Raw genomic sequence first — 22,312 nt, forward strand, 5'->3', positions numbered from 1 at the left:
CTGCTGCTGGCAGCAAGAGGAAATGGACTTTCTGATGAAAATGTTTAAGGCCCGTTATTTGTGAGATGCAGCTGAGATGGGACGTAATGAATTTAGCCCTGTTTCGCTTCATTTACCGTAACTAACGCATACAATAAAAGTTTAGTTTATACTCTGGTGCTGCCATGCATGAATATCTCATTATAACTGCAAAGACTTTTTATTTTTATTGGGACCTGTAACAGCACTGTGCTATGTTAATTACCAATCATGTAACAAAAGTGCATCAAGGTTTCCTTCCTTCCTTCCTTCCTCTTATATGGGCATAATGAAAACCAAGGGGGCCTGTAGACGGGCCAGTATTTAAGCTGGCATGTTTTATTAGATTATGGCTGCAGTTAATAGGGACTAGCTGCAGAGTACGGGGAAAATGGCGAGGAAGTCGCTCCCACCTTGGCATGCAGCCACATCCGCACCACCTGCAAAGAGCCTCCCCAGAGCTCGGGCCGCTCTTCCCACCGACCCCCAAGGCACCTCTCACCGCAGGTGCCAGAGGCACACGCTGAATCTCCAGCAGACGCGTGTGCAGCGCTTGCTGCTCTCCACTCCCTCCCCTTCTCATCCCAGCACTTCTGCCACGTACAACAGGGGAGACCCACCACTTCATGAAGAGCTGCTGCTGGGCTGGGGCCAAGGGTACCATGCAGACTCAGCTGCCCCAGCATCTTTTCACTGCCTTTCCACTGCCTGGAGTATGATTTCTGTTACGGCAAGAAACGTGTATTAGAGTCCATTTGTTTGATTAAAGAACAGATTGCTGCTGCCCCACTTGGCTGGGGCAGGGTCTCACCACCCTCCTCCCACAGCTCACAACGCACCAGGAGATGTATGCAAGATGCACTTGATGAAGGTATGGCCTTCTAGAGAAAAGGGAAGGAGGACAGGGCTAGCAGGTCAGCAACTGAGCAAAGACGGGCACCAGAAGTTAGGAAGTGGGATTAGATCTATTTTAGGACATCCTGGTCTGCTGAACATCCTGGCTATCAGGAAAGCCAGACTGCTGCAGTCCCGCATGCCAGACTCATCAGTGGTGAGACCACAAAGGTGACGTCATGTCCTAAAATGTGGCTAGCAGAAAAAATCCCAGCACGTTATCATATCCTGCCCTTCAAAGAAGTGGTTTCTTGTGACACTTGACCTTTTTGAGGAATAGGCACCATTGGTGGTGCTAGAAAAGCCACATGTTACTGGCTTGATGACAGTTTCTTAGGGAGGCTGGGATTTTTCTTAGGACCTTTCTGAAAGCTGTGACTTTGTTTCACCTCCATCTCCAGGCAGGGAAAGCAGCTGTTGCCTGCCTCTGTGCAAAAGGACTTATTTGAACACAGCTTATCTGCTTGTAGCTTCAACAAGGTCATATTTCCCAGCTCTTCCATAACATCCCTAAAGCAAAGCCAAAAGAAAAAGGAGCAGCTGGGAGGAGGTGGAGGACATTTAAGGAGTCCTTGCAAAGGGTTACAAACTTTTACTTCTGAAAAGCTGAAGGCTCACTAAAAAAGGGACAAGAGTGAAGGCACACAGGAGGGAGATCCTAACGCAGAGAAAGACGGAGCCAGCATATGCAGTGAAATACCAGCGCACAAAAGATCTAGATACTTATTAGGTAACATAATCCTCCAACCCAGATGTCTTTTACAAAACTGAATCCTTAAAAACACTCGGTGTCTTTTTTTCCTTTCCTGAACATTCATATTTTGGAAAACTCCACGCTGGAAGTTGCTCAAACTGTTAATGCTCCCAGGGCTGCGGCTACAGTGACTCACTGCTACACACAGTGACCTTTTGAAAACCCTCCGCAGAACTGAGCAATCGGCTGCAATCACAACAGTGAAAAAAGATGCAAACTGTTCTTTTTTAGGGGCTCCTAAGACTGAGCTCAGATCTGACCCAAACAGGTGCAATGCTACTGGCAGCAGCGACTTTTAGCCCAAAAAGACAGTTTTCCAGATTTGGGCCCAAAAGAGAAACAGATGAGCAGGGGCTTGTCCTGTGCCCTCTTCACACATCAGAAAGGATTCTGCCTCTCCAGATATACAAAACTTATCCCTTTTATCCCTGAGAGGTTCATGCAAAGGTTCGCTTGGTGTCAAGATTGCTTTCTCCTTCCCTGCCGAGTTTTGCTTTCAGCTTAAGAGGCCACTGAATGAGAGGAAAACCTCAAAACGCTTTAAATCAGGCAGTAAATCAGCCACCTTGGTCACCGGCTTCAGACTCCAAAGTCCATGACTACCAGCTGTAGGAATATGGCTGCATGATTGGCCAGGGAAAGCAACTGCTACGCTCATTTTTTCTTTCACCTCAAGACAACAGTGAGCAAGGGGACAACTTTGCTCCATCGCTGCATCCACAGACCTGTAAGCATTTCTTCAACTACCTCTTGATTTCTGTAGAGGTGACCTTTTGGCAATTGGTGTTGATGGGGTTTTGCACTATCCATCTGGTTACCTGTGGACAGCAATGAACCCTTCCCTGCGTCCACTGGCGAGGTCCGGGTGAAGTCTGTTCAAGTACCACGTTTTTTTAGGGCTCAGATACTGTGGACCACAGAGCCTTGACCTTCTGAATTATGATTTTTATAGAACTGTTCGCTTTGCGTAAGGCCTTAGCAGTCTGCCGCCGAAGCTCAAGTCCACGTGCTCACCCAGTCAAAAATAAACTAAAATAATGTGGAGGGACTGATAGCTTGGTGGTAATGGAGTGAGCAGGCTGCCAGCTGGATGCAGAAGGGTCAGAAATCTTTCTTCTCCCTCCCTCTGAAGACGCACCAACTGCCAGGCCAGACCAGGATGGATGGCAGGCCATGGGTCATTACGGGGCAGCAGTGGAGCAGGTGCTCCTCTGGGGGCAAGAAAGGACTTGCATGCAGCTCACAGCTTTGGCATTTGGGGGATCAGCCTCTCTGTTGAAGGCGGAGCCATGATTTAGGTCATGCTGGCAAGAGGGAGCCTCCCAGCCTGCAGGCACGTGTTGTTTGTTCAGCTCCGTGCCAGGTTCGAGAGCTGGGACTCTTCTCCAGCGCGTGGGGCCTGCGCTCTTCTTATCTCAGAGCAACAGGGAGGACACAGGGCTGTGTCCCGAGCCAGGAGGCAGTGGCAGTCAAGGTGTTTGCCAAGACTGCTGGGATGGGAGCTTTGATAAAACTTCTCAGGTCTGGACAGCAAAATAGGAACCTACTTTACTGCTTCTCAAACTCTTTCAGCCTCTTTATTGGTCTCTGTCCATTACTGCCTCTGCGATTTGTGACTAAGTTGCATTGCTATTCACACTTCATTTTCTCCAGTTTGGCTCCTTTAATAGGTCTCTCCCAAAAGCTGAGCAAGGTCTGAGCTGCCATTCGGCTCTGCCTGACCTCTTTTTTCCTTCTTCACTTTCAGCTCTTTTCATCAGAAGGACTTTCTAATCTTCTTGGCTCCTGCACGGTCTTGAACCTGGTCTCAGGCTACACATCTGGTGGTGGGGTGGTACGGCCAAAATGCACTTACTAGTGCCATTTACATGGGGTAGGCTCCTAACCAGAGCAGCACCTGGCAGAATCGGGTCGCCCAGGGCAATCCAAGAGATCGTCCTGGTCAGATCATCTGCGAAGGACCGCATTAGCTGTGGCAAACCAAACACTTTGGCAAACTCCATTTGCACTAGAGAGGAAACACAATCCCTCACAGTCTTCTCGAGTTTAGACTGTTCAGTAGAAGTGCATTACTTTTAAGTACCGCACTTAGTCAAGTATAAGGTCCAGGCTGCAACAGCTTGGCCCCAGCAGCACCTAATGCATTGTAGTTTAACGTAACTTTACCTTTCCAGTGCTTCCGATTCAGTTGTGGCTGGTTAGCAAGCCTAAACGACTTCCTTATTGCTTATCCAGACCAACTGGGGAACTTCCCTGAAATTTCTACAGTTTTGCTGGACTTGTAGTTTGGCTCCAAGTTTGTATTGCTGTTCGTATTGTGGCTACAGCAACGAGTTTGAAGCCAGATCTTTGATCTACCAGAAAGCCAGGCAGCCCCCTACGCATACACTCTGTACATGGTCTTATGCAGCAGTTACTTCACCTAGGGTCAGCTCTAATTTACACTCAGAAACTTGCCTCCAGACCCACATTTTGCAGCTTGTAGGATACAAATAACTTGACAGTGGACATAAACACCTGCTTTTGTGATCTGTGGTCAGAAAAGCTCAGGAGATACTGATCTGGCAATACATGCTTTTGGCATGACTGCAGAAAACTGGTGGTTCAGAAGTTCAGGTTTTTTGACTCTTCAAAGGGAACAGTTAGCACAGCTCAAAATTGTACACGTATAGATGGGAGGGAATGGAATTTCTCCCTACAGCCTTTAGCAAAAAGCAAATCTAACTCATACCATATGAAAGTTGCTACTCGTACAATAAAGTTGATGCCAAGTCACTGAGAAACGGTGATGGGAGATGCACTCTGAGCACCGCTATGAAGACGTTCTGAACTGGAAGCCAACAGTACTTCTAGAAAGGGAACGCTATCAATACAACAAAAAGTAGTGTGGTTCTTGGCCTTCCAGAACACCTGACTCTGTAGTAATCGTTGCAGAATAACACATCACCCCACTGGTGCCCTCCTGGCTGCATTCAGAGCATTCAGCTCACCTTACTTTTAGTGATATGCAAAACACCTTCTCCCTAAACTGTTGACATGACAGGAGCTGCCCTATGGCTGTTTCTTTTAACCATTACAGCTCATCTTCCATTCAGTCCTGAGCCATCTTGCACTGAATCAGCTCGGTGACTTGATGCAGGCATGGTCTTCCCCTCTCTCCACTGCTCAGACTCCCTGTAGCCACTCCATAGGAGGGCAACATTTTGCTGTCTGTATCACCTACAAAGCACAGAGGCTTTGTGTAACAGCTGAGGCTTGTTCCGCATGCCTCACAGGCCCGAGCTCATGCGAGTCAGCAGGCTGCAAGCTGGAGATTTTTCTCTCCTCCCAGCTTGCAAAACCAAACAAAGCAACCCCTCCTCTAGAAGCAACAATGGCAGTGGAAAATGGGAAACAAGAACTTCTTCCTGCATCTTCTGTTCTGTGCTGAGTGACGATATGGAAGTGGTGCAACATAGCCAGCCACACCTAAAAAGCTTGTCTTAAGTGCACAGGCAGGTCTCCTGGGTAAAGGGTTCATGCCCTCTTACTCCCCACATCCCATCTCCTCCTGTTCCAGAGAACACTCTCCCCTCCGCCCCCCTGCAGCGGAAGTGGGATGGATGTGACACATGCTGTGAGAGGAGACCGTTACACATGTCTGACTTTGGCAGCTGGCTCTGTATTTTTCTTTGGCCCTCACAATACACTGACGTTCAGGCTCTCTCGTTTCCAAGAGTTTGTGTAATGAGAGCTGCCCTTTGAAAACTGACAGCACGATTACAAACCACAGGAGAGCACTGAACCCAAACCTGAGCTCTTAGCTCAACAAGAAAAAAACCCCACAACTTCAGATAAAAACAAAGAGGTCACATTTTAGTGCCCATTGAGCAAACCAACATCCCGAGGGCTTCCCGTATGAGCTCAAAGTCACCTAGTCATGCTACACCAGTCAGAAAAACAGAAGTAGCAATGGCAGTGCCTTACCCATGGGTTAAAAGCTGTTCTAGTTTGTGGTACTCAGCAACTTATAATAAAGCCCTGCCTTTACTTACAAAATAGTTCAAGATGCACTCAGAACAAAGAACAAATGAAAATAATGCTGGCTACGATCCTGGAGTCAGAGAGGTCCTGGCTGGCATGCTGTGTTACACTTGCATCTTGCTTTGAAGAGGTGTTCGGTAACTCAGGGATAGGGTGCTTGTGAGCAACTCCCACGCACTAGCAGCTATGGCTCTACCGCCCAGCAGCACTTCAAAAACCCAGGAGGCCACAGCTCCTGCTTGCCTGGGGCTGCCTGCCCGTTGGGAGCACTCATGGCTGCGCTGCGGCAGGGGACAGCTGCCTCTGGTTCCTCAGTATCAGCCAGCCCTACCCCACGGATCTGTGCCACCAGCAGCAGGGGTGATGCTGCTGGTGCTAAGTGCGAGACACCAGAAAGGGCACCGCTACCATGTTCTATCAGTAAAGCTAATACAGCTATAGAGGATAGAGACACCTCCTGCTATTAAGTATAGACTGCGGTACACATACTTAATGTCACCTGATACTTACGCTAGACAACCTGATCACTTTTCATGGGGATTCCCCGCATTGCGAAGTACTGTACAGTGGTCCTCTCTCTTTCTCCAAAGGGACTGGTGGCATGTCTATTTTGCCACCCTGCTGACAGACATAAAAATTTTTTCTGCATAGAGCAGGAATGAGACAGGAGAGTAAAACATTAAATACTACAGGAACTCTAGTTACATCCAATGCTATATCTTTCAGGTGGGGAACTTGCAAGTCTTTTCTCCAGCTTTCCTTTTAAAAAGACTTTATCTAACCAATTTCCTTCCCTAAGTAGATTTGGATATCAAAATCAATAAAATAAATGCAGCTCTGCTGCAGGCTTTGAAAGATTCCCTGATAACTGTGGCAACTGATGTAGAGTTGGTATTCCTCTTACAAAAATACCATTTTTAATTTCTGCTTACATGATTAGGTCCTGAAGCATAGATACATTCAATCACCATCTTGGAGTACATCGTAAATCTCTGCTCAGTATTAGAGTAATAACAACAAAAAAGAACCTAAAATGCTTTAGGCAGAACATTCCCATTTGCTGTGCTTCGAGTAAGGTTTGTCTTCCTACAGCGAGTGTCTTGGTTTACCCGAGGGTGCAGAAACAGGAGTAAGTTCCTCTCAGGCAAACTGGGCTGTGACTTAGTACCTGTCAGCTACGTTGGACTGAGTGCTCAGGTACCCTGCAACATCCCCCTTCATGGCCTGTCGCCTCTGGACTCCTCAAGCACCACAGATCTCTCCTCTTCCCCATCTCCCCCAGCTTTGCGATCCCATGCCCTAAAATCACTTTCAAAATTGAGCTAGTTAAATCACTGGAAATTTCTGTGTGGGTGAATGGAAATCAATTTCACTCCAGTTTATGTCAAATATAGCTTAAATCACCAGGGGATCAGATTAAGTTACATCAGTACAAGACAGGTTTAAAATAAGTGTCCACAAGAGTTTCTCTACCAGTGCAGTGGAATAGATTAAAATAAGTTTATACCAGCACTACTTGTCTGAATCACACGTTTCTGCCACTGATACTCGTACTCCTTCTGCAAGCTTATGACCGACAACAAGAACGGGGGGGGGATGCTCAGGATTTAGCTCCACTAAGTCTACAGAGAAGTGACCGTGCCAGGAGCACTGCCCTGTACCAGAGATCTGTGTCGCACAGCACCCTTTCCTCAGCCCCTTATCCCAGTTGCAAGTTTAGGGTACAATTTCCACTTCAGCTACTACTCTCTCCCCTGCCCCACACAGTCTGTGTTTCTAGATCTGTGCAGACAATGGCTTGAAAAGGTGGCCCAAGCCCTAAACATAAGTCACGTCTGGATTGAATTCTTGACCTCTTGGTCTTTATGGCTCCAGGTTGTTTATTACAGGACACAAAACTTCCTTCTCTGGGGCTGAGAAGCTCAAAATTTATTCACAGTAGAAAATGGCTAAGCAAATACAATGGATGCTTAGGTGAAGTGCTGGAGGCTTACCACATGTGAAGGACAACATTTGTGCGCCATGTGCTGAGCTCTCAGACAAAGCAGCCAAATGCAGTAGGTGATGAGTCAGTGAAATACCCTTCTCCCACTTCTTTTACAATTGAATTATGATCACAGAAGGGCCTGTTGCGATAGGGCAAGGGGTAATGTTTTTAAACTAAAAGACTGTAGATTTAGATTGGACATAAGGAAGACATTTTTTACGCTGAGGGTGGTGAAACACTGGCCCAGATTTCCTGGAGAGGTGGTGGGTGCCCCATCCCTGGAAACATTCAAGGTCAGGTTGGACGGGGCTCTGAGCAACCTGATCTAGTTGAAGATGTCCCTGCCCAGGGCAGGGGGGTTGGACTAGATGACCTTTAAAGGTCACTTCCAACCCAAACCATTCTACGATTCTAAGATCATCTGGTGAAAGTACAAATCCAAATTATACATAGCATTATATTGCACTGACTAAATAATACAGTGACTACTCCTTAAGCTTAGATTAACAGTGTGGTCAGGCAAAGAAATTACACAGCTTCAAAACTGCTCTACAAGTGTAAATGCCAACTGCTGCTTATATGGGCCAATGCTGTACAAAAAAGAGCTACATGCAATAGCTTACTCCAACCAGAAACTACGAGGCGAACTTACTAATGCAAGTGAAAGAAGAAAAGGCTTTAAAGAAAAGGACTGAAGTATAAAATCTTCCTATGTTGAGAGGAGTATACGACATTCATCTGACAGTTTTGCAGGTAACAAAAAGGTAAGTGGTTTGGAGGGGCTCTGGGGACCGCAGCACTTGGATGGTGGTTTTGAATAGAAGCTGTCGGGTAAGGATGCCTGGTGGCCCATGAGAAATTGTTTGATTTGACAGAGGGCCTCTCCTGAAATGCTTGGGAGGTGTTAAGTGAAGCAGAAGAAACACGTGGACAAAAATACACTGCATATTGGTTTGACTGTGAATGTAATTTGCAGTTTGGCCATATTAAAAGATCTTACATGTTTGCTCATTGTGAAAACGTAGGTGTGCAGACTTGCTTAGAGGAAATACTGAATGCTAGCCTTAAATATTCACCTAAATCAAACTTCTAAATGATAAATGAACATTTAACATTCATAAATTAAGTCAGCACTGGAACCAAGGGATTCATTAAGGACAACAGAAACACAAACCTTGCCTCAAACAATTATCAGCCTAAACATAACTATTTAAAACCTTCTTCATACAATGTGTTGCATTATGATTAAGCACTGTGCTGGAAGCAGCCTTTCCTAAGTAGAGCCCATTCTTCTCTCTTCTCATCCATACACCATATTTCTTCCGCCACATCTGCCTTGTACATTTTCCCAACTAAAAATATTCATTTCAAGCAAATTTCATAACACTGCTGCACACTGTGTTCTCACATGATACAGAGAGCAGTGAAGTGCAGCTTTTATGAGGGCAATATAGCGCTGGATGCATTCCTGACTGGTTGGTTTTTAAGTTCATTACCTTTTCTTTCAGGTGACAAGAAGGTGTTTTGAATGGTGCGAACAAAATGTTTTTTCTCCAAATAAACACTCATCTGTTCCCAGCCTTATTTCTATTCCTATGTGTGTGTTACCAAGAAAATACATATTTAAAATATTGTTATAGCCGGGTTCACCAGGGGATGGCATTACCCCAGTGCTAAAAGTATTATTTTCTTAGCTCATGACGAAGCTTTTTACTGTTGCAAGATGAACTTTGACCCTGTGTTTTCTACCACAGTGCCTTTGGGGGAGCTGTCGCAGCAGCAGCAAGTCCCATTTCTGCTCAGCCGTTCTACCTAGACTCCATTTTCGAAACTGCATCGCTGACGGAGAAGCAGGCCTCAATGTCTGAGAGTAAGAGCAGCACCAACTGTAAACAGCTCTGATGCAAGGCTAACTTGCCAGGTGTAAATGGCACACAAGTGCACTAAGAAAATACCCACGGAAAGAAGCTGATCCCAGCAAGCTCAGCATCCTTCCACACCGTGCTCCGCGCCACTGATTTTCTCTTGTGTTTTGATGCAGATGCAACCGTGCCTCTTCACAACTCGGGCTCAGCAGATACAGAGACACACAGGGACTGTGTGACTGACAGTGGGTGAACATGGATGTGGTATTCCACCTTGGTGTGGTTAGAAGCTGAGCCAATGCCCGCTAAGAGAAACAAGATGCCACTGGAGTTTGTGTGAGGCCTCTGCACGGATGAAGTGAAGAAAGCAGTAGCACAGTAACGTGAAGCTAATGAAAACAAAAGAACTGAGGAAAGCGGTCACCTATACAATGTCCAGTCAAATGACTCTTCAGCACAGACGACTGCCTGGAAAACACAACTCCACTAGGCTACGTGATGCTATAAGCACGCACATCTGCAAGAGAAGGGCCCAACTCCCTGCCAAAATTTCTTTCATGAACCCAAACCGGTTTCTAGTTTCACACTGCAGCTTTAGCTATGTTTTTATAATAAGGTATCTCATCATTATGTTTCTCTCTAATCTATTATTGACCAGGCAACTCAGTTTCACACACTAGTTGCTCTACAATCATTCAATAACGACACTCTACCCCACAAAGACAAGAATAGAAACACTCTACAAAAAAATCTCTGCAGCATGGGAGAGGGCCATTGGGGAAACAGTCAGGAAAGCTCCTCTTTTATTCTCTTGGAAGATTCACTGAGATAAGCTGCTGCAGAGATTTTATTTTTCACTATTAACTGGACACTAAAGTGGAACACTGCATTTTCAAGCTTGCTTTTACACTATGCTACTAACAAGCTCACACATATTACAAGATGTGCATAACAGTACAAAAAAGGTAGGGGAAGAAGATGACAATGGAGAGTTACCTAAATATTTGATTCTTCTCTACTTTAAGTTCAGGAATAGTCGCAGACACACAACCAGATGAAAAAACACCCCAAAACCTCCAGCCAGAAAATCAGTGCTGACCTCTTCTCTGTCATACTCCCAGATCACAGCACTTAGCATCCTGCAAAACCCAGTTTTGTGCCCATGAAGGATGATGCTCATTTACTTGCAGTTACTGGTAACCTGCGAATGAAGGAATATGTGAAAGAGGAAGGGACTGGACAATAAAAATTGTGCCCTGTGCTTTGAAGATAGTAAGACCTGAGTTTAAACTGATCCCCTACAGAAGAGAATGGAGTGGCTGAAAGCCTTCTTGTTGAGCAAAACCCCATTCGGGTTGCTGCTCAACAAGAGGGCTAAGCTTTATCCTTTCAAGGCAAGAAGCAGCATTTCCTGAGGTAGCCGTGCCTGACCATCACTATTCTGAGATGTCTTCAGCCTTGTGCCTAACCCCCAAAATCAGTATGTGCTTAAAATCAGGTACCTGCCTTTGCTGAACTTGCCCTGAAAGCAGGGGGAACTGGCTTCATTAGGACTGCAGTCTCACATCATGAGCAACGGGGCTAGAGCAGTGTCTGCGACAAGGCTATTTAAGCCACACCACACTGATCTGGCTCCTTCTGTGCGACAGCTGGCCAGTGCACATCACCAATGTATCCACAGAAGCACAAGCACCCCTCACAGCACCGTCAGTCATGTCCGAGGTGTGATGAGCAGAAGCGAGAGTCCTGCAGAGAATCACAGGTTTTTCAAGTTGTAATTCACACCCCAACAAATGCACGTGCTTGCAGCTTTGGGGCTCAGGAGGCGTACACGTAGGAGACCGAGTCAGGACACCACGATGACTACATTCATACTTGCTCCTTATGACTTCTGGAGAGCACGCTGAAGCAGACTGGTCCCCTTGTATCACCAACTGTCCTGTTACCACCCCTGAATGATAAATATATCAGGACTGTGACATTGACGGCTCTCCTTTGGCTGCAAGTCCCCTTCAAGGAGGAAGCCGTGCGAAACGGCGGGAGATGCTGACAGCATGATGTTTGAGCCAGCCAAGACGCCTGGGCTGCGGGAGATGGAGTTGGAAGGAGGGCAGACGAAGGCCCAGGCGCCACGCACGCATGAGCGGTGATCTGTGGGGTTCAGGCTGTCAGTTCCTGAAGGTCCATGGACTTGGCAGGCACCGTTCCCTGCCCCTTCTGTGCAGACAGAAAGGTAGGTGCCAAAAATGCTCCCCATCCTGGATGCATTTCAGATGGCGAGGGGAAGGTAAAGAGCTGGACTGCACCACAGCTTGTGAGCCACCGTGATTTTCTTCCGAGAATTCAGTCTGGTATCAGCTTACCCTATGGGAAGGAACTTGCTTATTAAAGTACCATCAAGTTTATAACCTCTTTTCAGCCATTTGACACTGATTTTTTCAACTAGGAGTTGGTAACAGCATAAAATGAGGGGTTTCTTAAGTGCCCTCCTCTTCACTCATTCTCCGGGCAATTCTGAGCTTATGCAAAATCTCTCTTTTGCTTTGTGTGCCGTGGGAAGGGGACTGTGGCACGGTGTGTGTGGAAACTGAAGAAGCAGCAGTATTACATTAGGCAATTCATAGTTACAGATTTTTTTTTTCCTTCTTTTAAACTTTTCAAATTTTGAATGTAAAAAAACCCCAAAGAAACCTCCAAGTACCTTAACCAAAAACCGTATTTTCCTGCAACTCAATGTTTTGGTAATGAGACAGGTAGCTGAGCTTTTCTCCCCCCAAAGACTGTAATTTCCAATTTAGAAGTGATGATGCTTACAGTCCTTTAATGGTTTTCCTTTAATGGGACAGCTCTGAATATAAACAAAAATTATCAACAAGCTAGGTTTTCATTTATAAATATTATTCCAAGACACTTAGGCTTTGGTAGTCTGAAAAGTCAGTTGAAGGTCATCTGTAATTCCTAAATAAATATAAACAGAAAAGAAATTACATACAATTTCACTTTTTAATGTGGACTTCAAAAGACAAGCATCATCTGTGTACTGATGAAATATACATCCATTCATTAATTATATATCATCCATCTCATAAGCTTTGGGGTATGGTGACTGTTTACAGGCTCACAAGTTCGTGTCTTTGGCATTTTTTCACCCACCTCATATGGTCTGATAAAGGGTTTTATCTCTACGTACAACTTCACACGGATTGCATTTGGCTCTACCCTAACAGTAACATACATTTTCATATTTTTGACATACCTCTCATAAAAACTATTCTATGTATTTTCCGAAGATGGCGAAACCATTACTTTGTGTGGCAAAAAACAGCCGCAGGGTTCCTCAATGAATCAATCTAGACTCCAGCAATGTGATCCACAAGGTACATGACCGCATTTCAATACCGCCTTCCCCTGCTCTGACTGGGGAAAGGAAAAAAGCCCTGCGGGTGCACAACCAACCTGCAGGCTGGTACCCTCCCTGCTTGTGAGGATGTGCCAGTGCTTGGGGGATAGGACCAGAAACGGCTGGTATCGGGCCGGTACGACGCACTGTGCACATCTGTTGCCCACAGGACTACACGGTTTCAATTTTTAATATCCGCAATTATTTCAACACAGAATGAAAGCCAGCGGTTTCCGTGACGCTGAAACCTCTGTCCACTGCTAGGCAATTCCTTTGTATTTGGTAGAGAAAAAGTGCAAAGTTCAGCTACTAGCTAAAAAGGTCGTGAAGAGAAACAACTCAAAACTTTATATAGACTTGTCCTACACACTGGACAGAAGCCAGCAGTGAAGAACCAGAAAGGTTTTAACAGTCTCCTGACTGCCTAAGAGAGACCTAGAGGAAAGGGCAAGAAGGGAGATATCCAGAATTGCAGCCTATAATAAAGTCAAAAAGTAAATAACAAAGAGCTATGCAGTCAGACACAGACAGACTTACATCATTGAGGTACGTAGGCTAAAAGATGGCAAATGCTAGAAATTAAGACAGGTAAATGGAGAACACTGAATCTTGAGCAAAGAATAAGAAGAATTAAGATCTGCTAGAGTGAACAAATGCAGTGAGACATCAACAAGGAAGAGGTTTGGGAAGCATGGAGAAAATTTCCCCAAGCTACCGACACAAAGAGCATCTCTGCAGCGATGAAAACAAACAAGCAAGTGCTATTATGAGCTGTTAGTCTAAACCAAAAGACAAGGGGAGTTACAGTTATGTACAGCACGACGCCCTTACTGCTCTTCGGCAATACTAACCATACTACGAGGCACTGGCTAACAGACATATCTGAGAACAGAAAGGCAATGGAACTAGTACAAGTGTGATGTATTAAAACTATAGGGCACCTCCATCAAATAAGCACAACTGTCTTCCTCATCACCCAAAAGCACAGGCATTTACTTTCTGTACCATACAGTGTCTTTCACTTTTAATTGTATTTTTTCTTGGCTTTGGCATCACCAACTGCTACTCCATTTGACAGCTTTGCCTAACAATAGGCTGTACACAAATGTGCTAATTTCATAGGGTTTTAAGAAAAAAAATAAAAAAACCAAATCCACACTTACTGTAATGTGGTTCTCAGCCGAAACGGACCTGAATCTAGCATCTTTTCCCCCACGGCCATCGCAAAAACACTTTTACATTACGGCAGTAACCAACCAGTCATATATTTCAGCAATCCTCCTCTCGGAAATTGCAGGATACACCTTGTTCTCTGGAGGGGAATGTAAGGCTCTTAAAGATCCTATATCCTAATTAAGTGAATTGCTACTAAAACGCCCGAGAAGGGACAAGGCACTCTTGTCGCTTGTTTCCTGTTTAAGCAACACAATTCATGACAAAGAATATTTTTCGCTGCAAACGTCAAGATCGGGGAAGCTGTCTCCATCATTAGAAACTCTATTTTAAACCCCATCCCATGCAGGATGAGGGTCCCTGGCACCGGGAAGCAAGCTGGGGTCCTTAAAACAACATGGATCGCTCAGTGAATGTTATTGCCAATGTTATTGCCATCCAGATATAAATATGTACATGGACTATCATTTTCTTGTAACAAATGGTAAAAGCTATCCTCGTGACAGTGAGGCAGTGATGGAGAAAGGATGACTTTATCACCTACCCATGACTATGTTTCCCAAGCAACCTTCTCACCAATCCGGAGCTCTGTGCGATCATTAGTTCCTGCACATGGCAGCAATGAAATTGTCCCTTAAAGTAAATCATTCAAGGATTTTTATAATCTGAAATAAAATTTTCTAATATTTTTTTCCTAAGTTTTCCAGGTTTAAGGTTTTAATCTTTTATTATTTATTGTACGGCAGTTGTGAAGGGCATGATGAGAAGCCCTGCGTAAATAGTTGTCATTGGAAGATCGGTGCGTGACAATGCTGCATTTAAGAAATTAATGATTTCCCTTCTTTTTCTTATTACTGCCATGTTCTGTCTGAGGGTGTTCAAATACAACAACAACAAAAAAGTAAAAATAAAACAAAACAAACTAAAGCTGCACTTAGGCTTCTGTGTGTTTTTGTACCTTGTGGCTGAAGTTGCTGATAAATATTCTTTAGAAATGGTACTGAAGGAGGAGAACAGCATATACATTTTCTTTTCTTCCTTCACAGTCAGAGCATCAAATAACAAACTAACTGCACTTAGGCTTCTGTGTGTTTTTGTACCTTGTGGCTGAAGTTGCTGATAAATATTCTTTAGAAATGGTACTGAAGGAGGAGAACAGCATATACATTTTCTTTTCTTCCTTCACAGTCAGAGCATCAAATTCGAAAGATGACAATTTTCTACTGTTTGAGATGCAGAGTATTCCTATATTTTTGTACTCTCTAGGATTTATCGCTCTTTTTAACTACTACAAACGCAATTTAACCTTTGCTATCTTTACCTCTGGTGATTTTTTTTACCCCACCAGAGCCTGAATTACATGCTAATCATAGCAAAATACTGGACATTCTCTTAACTGTGGGCTTAAAAATAATCCTCTTTCAATAGAAAAAGACGTAAAACATCTCATTAGACCAATAGCACTACCAGGCACAATCCATCCTAGAGTATAAGAAAATTTATGCTATGCATCATTTCTTTTTACCTAAATTCTCTGACACCTGGAACTCAGAGATGGAATATTTTGGTGCAAGTTCATTGCTAAACTGACAGTCATATAGCTCCAGTACTTACTTTCCGGGCTTCATCCTGCTCAAATCAACAACAAGACTTGGGTAGGAGTAAGGTCAAAGCTGCATACAGAGGTCTTCTCCTAAGCTACTGAAGCACCTGACAGTTGTATTAAGGGTATGATTAAGAGATACCAGATCAGGCCCTTTATTTCTATGTATCACATTTTTATTCTTCATGTATCCCTACTTGTCCAATATTTCATATGAGATGTGTCAAATCACTAAGGTATGTGTCCGGGATGGATCGCAGCAGAGTCTCCACAAAGCTTTCCTCCATGTGCAGGACCAGCATCTATCCAGGCAGCCACAGAGCAGAATCCACCTGGGTGAGCACAGCGCTCTGGGACCGGACACCACAAGCAGCCCTGCATCGCCCAGGCGTCACTAGGCACTGTCCTTTTTCTGACCGCAAACTCATTTCTAATATTACAGAGCCATCACTTATGGTCGGTACGATGAGAAATGCTGGTATGGAAATGAAGTGGGAGCAGACCGTCTGCCTTCTGCAAAGAAAACTTAAGGAAGGGAAGCCACAGAAACTACACAGCCATTGACAGGGTAAGCGCTTAGAGATACTGGAGGTGGCAGAGAATAAATCCCAGCCCCACAGATGTTGCTTACTCACCCAACACCATAGAGGACAGAAGCTTTCCTTATTAGACCTAACACTCAACACCATACAAACATAGAATCATTAAGGTTGGAAGAGTACTCTAAGATCATCGAGTCCAACCGTCAACTCAACACCACCATGCCCACTAAACCATGTCCCTAAGCGCCTCATCTACACGTCTTTTAAATACCTCCAGGGATGGGGACTCAACCACTTCCCTGGGCAGCCTGGTCCAATGCTTAACCACCACGTAGGACAGAGGCTCTCCTTACTAGACCTACTTGTACTTGATTTTAAAAAGCAAGTATAATACATTTGGGGCTCAATCATGTAAAAAAAATTACAAGAGTAACGTGCTTCTTAGAAGCAGTTCACATGACTGAGAGCTTGCAGGATCCAATCTACAGTGGCTTTTAAATCCTTCTGAACAAACTCCCATCCTCAGACCACGTAGGACAGAGGCTCTCCTTACTAGACCTACTTGTACTTGATTTTAAAAAGCAAGTATAATACATTTGGGGCTCAATCATGTAAAAAAAATTACAAGAGTAACGTGCTTCTTAGAAGCAGTTCACATGACTGAGAGCTTGCAGGATCCAATCTACAGTGGCTTTTAAATCCTTCTGAACAAACTCCCATCCTCAGACGAAGGCATCTGAGGCTCCTCCTCACGCTTCACTGTTCTACGTCCTTCACATCTTTTTTATCTGCTTGACTGTATGTCCTACATTAGGACCAAATCCATACAGTAGTAAGGACATATAATTCATCCCAAATGATCAAGGATAATTATATGCTTAAAGAGCAATATGCAGAGATTCTCCTACAGACAATTAAGGAGAAAACTCACAGTTCACCCATGTGGGAAGTTAGCCAGGAAGTGCAGACATACTTTGGGAATTCATCCATTATTTATAATCTGCAGTGTCTTGTCAAAAACCCTAAATGAAAAGTTAAAGCTTTAACACATTCTCTAGCATACTGCTGGGCCATCACCTCCCATTAGTTTTTAAGTAACACTCCCATTGGGCCAGATTCATCAGAAGGTTTCCTGGCACCTGCTTAAACTTGCTGGACCTCAGTGCAGAGTCAGCTCAAGGAAGCTCAAAATCGGCCACCGTCACTGCCCCTACCCTGGGATTCTGCCAGATGTGTGCGAATGCGGCTTCGCATCCTGGTGTGAGCCAGGGGGTCAGCCCCAAACCAGCACACCTCTGACGTCCCAGCGGGACTTTCCCCACCAGCTATGAGGGTGGGCTTATACAAGTGCTCCAGGTCTCATCCTTGCAGTAAGTTTACCACTGCTGTGCGTAGACAATGTCAAATGTGGGAGCAGTCGATGGCAAGACGGCTGCTTACGGGCCAGAACTAAGTCACAGTCTTACGCACCCGTCTGAATTGGGGACTCTCCAATCCATATACTACAGGTGACAAAATAATGCCGTGTATTGTTGGTACTGTAACGCTGCCATTTGTTTCCTCTTGGAAACAACCTCCCATTTGATTTCCCCTTTGCATTAAAAACGTAAAATAACACCGGGGTACCATTTCCACTGTAGAAGGATCCTACAGTATTTCAATTAAAATAGCTCATCTTTAGACCCATTTTTTTCCTGGACACCCCTACACTTCCATTCACAGCTGAGGCACAAAACCCAATTAGTTATTAATTGAGGCATGTTAAAATTCATTAACTCTGCTTGTGAAGCTTAAGCTATAATTAACTGTCTTCCCAGGCTTTTGTTCTTTAATCTCCAGGTAGAAGGTCCCATTGTTAGTAAGAAAGATAACGCATAATCCTACCATCTTTCTTGCGGGTAGATAGCTTAGTTCTGGTGGTGGCAATGTGACATTAACCCCAGCGGGGACTTCACATGTTAATACTGTCCTGTCAGCTATTGACTAATCCTGTGCCATGTGTGAATTGGAGCATATTTTGAAAGAATGGGAGCATAAAAAAACCTGATGAAAATATTTTGAAAAAGGTCATTTTCAACAAGCTCTATGTCCTGCTACAGAACATGCATAGCAGTCTCATTACTACACACAAATCTTGCCTTCCAGCTTCGCCTCTGCAAGAATTTTCATTTTAAAGAGCTACTAAAAAAGCAGCTCAAGGCAAATTCTTGTTTCACATACGGAACAGTATGAAGCCAACCTTTATTTTAAAGCAAAATGAACGCAGAAATTAACTTACATGTCAAGTTGCAAGGCTTACCACGGCAGCTCTTGCTCTGGCATTTACATACACTTCTGCTACATCTCCACTCACTATATGGATGCCCAGGCTTGCGAAGAAAGCAGCTGAAATCTAACCTACATAAAAACTGGCTCTTCCCAAATGGAGCTGCTTTTGGGGTGGAATTTCAAGAACAGTTCAGTGGAAGCTACTTCCTGCTTCTAGTACGAACCGCCTTTGGCAGAACAGAAATATTTTGGCTTTAAACCTGGCAATGGTGGATTCTGTATCAATAAGCAACATCACTAAGAGGAGAACACGAGGAAACAGTAACTGAAAAGGAAAAGGGGATGTCTTGTGCTGGATGTTTTGTTGAAGCGCTGACTTATGAGTCATGGTATTGGTGCTATGAATAAGCAAACAATAAAGTAAAGGCAAAGGGGGAAGCAGAAGAGATAGAAAACAAGCTGCTTTTTGGGGTGGGTATTTTTTCCAAGCTCAGCCATCACTCATTTATTCCATGCACTGCACTTTTGCAGTAATAACCGAGATGCTCTGTGCATCGGAAGGACTGTTCACACCAGGAGTAACGAGCAGGTAGAGGCATTGCCTGTACTCAGGGAGAGGTGGGAGGCTCTGCCTTGGGTTTCGGGCCTGCAGCATTTCCCCAGATTTGGGAGGGCAGCTGTAAATTTATTTTCTAAATGTTACAAGCTACAGTTCATAAAGTCCATGAGTTCCACAGCATCAGGGCACTCCTCTCCCCGCAATGTCTGCAGTACCTGGTATGGCAAACCAGGGTGGGGGAAAAGGTGGCAGCAAGGCTGCCCTGAATTTAAAGAGTGCTGCACTCCTGTCCAAAGTATCACCTGCTCCAGAGCCCCACGGCTTCCCTGGGGTTAGGAAGGGGACAGCCTTAAGGTCCCCATCCTTCCCTCGAGACTCATGCTGCCCAGTGATGCTAACAGCTGATTTGCCTCACCACAAAGAGAGGTTCCCATGGAGCCAGGGACAGCCAGGGGACGGGGCAGGTCAGAACAGGAGGCAACGGAGCCAGGACTCTGTTTCCACTCCTTCCCCCACCCCCGCCTCGTTTCTGCAATGTGCCAGCCTACACATTGGAGCTGGCACAGAGGGAAGGCAGTCGGTGCCAGAAAACAAGTCTGGTGCAGATTATTTCCCTGCTGGAGCAATGAGAAAGCCATAGAGACTCTGGGAGTCACAATTCGGTTGCTAACCCCATTCCTGCTGCAAGACAATCGCGCACTGCTGCTTACAGGGGCTGGACTATCTGTAGGCCCTCATCCAGCCCACAGTGCCGAAAGCAGCACTGCTGCAGTGAAACAACTGATTTTCTCAGACTCTAGCAAAGCTTTTAGGGTAGTATGAGTATCTGTATGAGCTGCATGGGCTCATCCAGTGGCAAGTGCATTCCAGGTACCGGTCTGGAGACATCTGGGGTAAGAACCATTTTCTGCTTCCACAGCCAGAAACAGCAGCAGCAAAGGAAAATGAAACTGGAAATCAGAGAACAGTCAAAACACAATCCAATTTTTGCAGTACCCTCTGTGTGTACTATGATTTGCGACACTCTTCTGCTTCACAGAACACGTGGACACTTTGCGTCTATCCACACAGATGTGCCTTTAAATAGGTGATCTGCACCTCTGTCTTAATATGGCATCAACCACTGCAAATCTGCATTTGAGGTTTTGCATCTGTAAGTACGCTAGTCCACGGAGCCAGCTCCATCAGACATACAGGCTGAACAGTACGCTTCTCCCTTCCTTCCTCTCTCCAGGGCTGACTAGTCTGTGCCATGGATCTCTGGATCCATGGGAAGACATTTTGCCCACTGGTTGTCTCCAGAGGGCAAAAGCTCAAGCAACAGCCTCAGAGCCCGTGGAAGCGCTGTCTGAAAAGCACCGTTTGGACCTAGACTTATCTGTCAGGCAGGCAGAGCCAGCGTGGTGCATTGGTTACTCATCTTGCCAACTGACTTAGCAGCAGCACTGATGAATTCATTTCTCTGTGTTGAGGAGACAGGGAAGCAAACAGGGCTTTTGTGAAAGCCCAGAAAAAAAATTGCAGTGACCTTGCACAATTTTTCACATGCCTCTGTATCAATCACACACGTCCTGTCCTCATAAGCTGGAAAAGTAGCTCTAATACTAATATTGATGATGCTGTCAAGCCTTCACAATAGGTGCCTGACAGCACCATGTAAGCCAGAGATACGAATAGTTCGGGCAATCAAGAGCGTGAGGAGAGTCTCATGTGGAAACCGCCACGCAGTACAAGTACAGAAGAGACTGGAAAAAGCTTCTTCCTTCCTTTTTCTAATCCTGTAAGGATTAATGCTTAAGGGAGTTACCTACCTCACACTCTGCTAGAAAGACGCTTATTTTCACAAGAGAAGACCAAAACAATTAAGCCCTGTTTCTGCCAAGGAGCATCTAGGGTAGAGAATTCGCAGCACTCTGTTGTGAGAAGCAGCTGAACAGAAAGCAGAAGATGATAACAATCGTATTGCACTTCCACCTTCGAGTATGAGAACATTGTGTTGAATTTGCTTGCCGTTGCTGGGTTTTCCTCATATGGGTCTTTAAGCTAAAAGATCACCTCATCAAGAAGCCTGTGTCTGCTCTAAATCCAGGTGGCTTCATTACTCTATCAAAATATTAATAGCCATGTTATAAGATCAACATTTGTTTAGCCAAAAGCAATGAATAATGCAAACAGCACTGCCTAAAATCATTATTATTTTATTTAGATCAGAGGCTGAGAGCCACCCTCTGATCCTGTGCCAAAACTGAAAGAAAATGAAGTGCATTTAGAGCTGGTGAAACGTAATGGATACAAAGGCACACAGAATGAACTGCTTCATTTATCAACAAAATACAGAAAGTCAACAGCAGCACCACATTCCCCAAACGACACCTGCCAAATACACCAGTTTTATCTTTCATGTCACCTTTGGAGCCTGTGTACCGCAGAAGCTGAAGAATGCTTGTTTCTAGAAGAAAGAAGTTTTCTGGTTTGCTTCTTTCTGAAAGCAGTGACCCAAAAACTCTATCATTAGTAACAATAATTAAAAGGTGCCATAAGAGGGAGTGTATGGATGATTGCCACTAAAAGGAACATTCTCATTAATTTATTACAGATTTTTAGTTTGGCTTCATTAGGACATGTCTGTTGAAGGCCATTTAGGACTCTGGGGATATTCTTGTACTTCAGGCTCCCCCAGTGCTGTCGGGAAGAAGGAAGGCAAGGAAGATCTGTTGGCTAGCATACAGTTTTGCCTGTGTAGCCAGGGAAGTTACCATTTTCATAGAATCATAGAATAGTTTGGGCTGGAAGGGATCTCTAAAGGTTATCTAGTCCAACCCCCCTGCCATGGGGAGGGACATCTTCAACTAAATCAGGTTGCTCAGAGCTCCGTCCAGCCTGACCTTGAACGTTTCCAGGGATGGGGCATCCACCACCTCTCTGGGAAAACTGTGCCAGTGCTTCACCACCCTCAGCATAAAAAATTTCTTCCTTATATCTAGTCTAAATCTACCCCCCTTTAGTTTAAAGCCATTCCCCCTTGTCCCGTCGCAACAGGCCCTGCTAAAAAGTCTGCTGCCATCTAGGCTGCAATAAGGTCTCCCCGAAGCCTTCTCTTCTCTAGGCTGAACAACCCCAACTCTCTCAGCCTTTCTTCATAGCAGAGGTGTTCCATCCCCCTCATCATTTTCCTGGCCCTCCTCTGGACCCGCTCCAACAGGTCCGTGTCTTCCTTATGCTGAGG

Source organism: Aptenodytes forsteri, unplaced genomic scaffold, assembly GCF_000699145.1.
Source record: "Aptenodytes forsteri isolate BGI_AS27 unplaced genomic scaffold, ASM69914v1 Scaffold467, whole genome shotgun sequence".
NCBI lineage: Eukaryota > Metazoa > Chordata > Aves > Sphenisciformes > Spheniscidae > Aptenodytes > Aptenodytes forsteri.